General features: G+C 36.3%; 1 protein-coding gene across 1 annotated transcript in view; it reads left to right on the top strand.

Annotated features, from left to right (window-relative positions):
- Window positions 1–1,760, top strand: part of LOC106882534 (uncharacterized protein C56G2.4) — a 47,601-nt gene that overhangs the window by 825 nt on the left and 45,016 nt on the right. The window lies entirely within an intron of this gene.

A 1,760-nucleotide genomic window follows, 5' to 3' on the forward strand; every position in this document is an offset into this window, starting at 1 on the left:
TATATATATATATATATATATATATTTATATATATATATGTACGTACATACACGCATATTTATGTATATACACACATCAACAAATATATGCATATGTGTGTGTGTGTATATATATGTATATATATGTGTATGTATATATATGTGTGTATATATGTATATATGTGTGTATATATATGCTATATACATATATTTGTATATACATACACACACACACATACGCACACACATTAAGGGAGAAAGAAGTGGGTGGGTGGGTGTTGGTGATTGAGGCTCCACAGCGAGTCGTAATTATATTTCTGTGACGATTATTGTATTTGCTGACTTATAAGGAATAAATAAAAACTCCAAACATAAATAAAAACACAAACATGTTCTAAACAACAAAAGCTTGTGATCCCAACACCGACTGGCGGTCGAGGGAACGCGGTTTCAAGTGGTGCACTTGTGGGTGTGTTAAAGACATTTTATTGTAGCCGTGGCTGTAACAGGAGCGGCGGCGTCGGCGTTGGGGGTGGGCAGCTGTAGAGTGTCGTGTTGTGGAGTGAATGTGGGGGATTTACCACACCAACGTGGGACTAGTGGAGTCCGAGAGAAGGGCTACAGTGGAACTGAGTGGAGCGGGTGATGGTGGGTGTGTGAGTCCGAGGTATTGATTGTAGAATGGAAATAGAAAGGAGGGGGGTGCAAATTGAATACGTAATGACGGGAGGATCTTGCATATTACTAATACACACACACACACACACACACAAATAAAACGAGAGACGCAGTTAACCATGCGTTGTTTTTTTTCTTTTGTAATTCTTTTCTCAGTATAAAGAAGAGACTTGTTTCTTACAAAAAAATAAAACCTCCATCGCTTTCTGAACGTCTTGTATATTTTAACTGTTCCACTTAAAAACTGTATTTGTAAAATACGTGTCAGCCAGTCACTTCTTTTGACAATTACTGAGTAACAGCTTTTTGTTATATTTCTGCTGCTTTTAAATAAAGCATATTACTCTACCTCTGGTATTTGAGTACTCTTTTTTTCCACCTTGTTTCACGTTATGTGCTTACACATATACATACACACCTATGAGTATGTATGCATGGATATATACATATATACGAATATGCGTGTGCGTGTGTTTGTGTTTCTGTGTGTATGTGTGTGTGTGAGAGAGAGAATATATATATATATATATATATATATGCATGCGTGCATATGTATGTACGTGTGTGCGTGAGTTCGAGTACGACAAGCTGGAGGTTGAACAATCAGCTAAGAGGAAGGGATGACAGAAGAAACACATTATCAAAATTAATTAAGAGTTCCAGAGGCGGGAGATGAAATAATTACGGTTATGTTGTAATGAAGGTTAACAAGTTAATAAGACAAGATATAGATAAAAGTAAATGTCACAGTGTTAGGGAGATTAATAAAGTTGATTGCCAGATAGAGTAAGGCCCGGAAGTTGGCTTATTTGTAAGAGAAAAAACGTTTAATATAGTTATTATATGTCTAGTTAGCATATACACGCATACATGCATGCATACATACGTACATACATACATACATACATACGTACATACATACATACATACTTACATAAATACATACGTGTTGGTGGTTTGCGTGTGTTCAAGATAAATGGTGCAGTTCTCGGAGTTTCTGGATGGAAAAAAACATTTTTCCATTCAATACCTGTGTTTTAAAACATTTAATAAACTCTCTCTCTCTCTCTCTCTCTCTCTCTCTCTCTCTCTCTCTCTCTCTC

The sequence above is a fragment of the Octopus bimaculoides genome, chromosome 11 (genome assembly GCF_001194135.2).
Source record: "Octopus bimaculoides isolate UCB-OBI-ISO-001 chromosome 11, ASM119413v2, whole genome shotgun sequence".
NCBI lineage: Eukaryota > Metazoa > Mollusca > Cephalopoda > Octopoda > Octopodidae > Octopus > Octopus bimaculoides.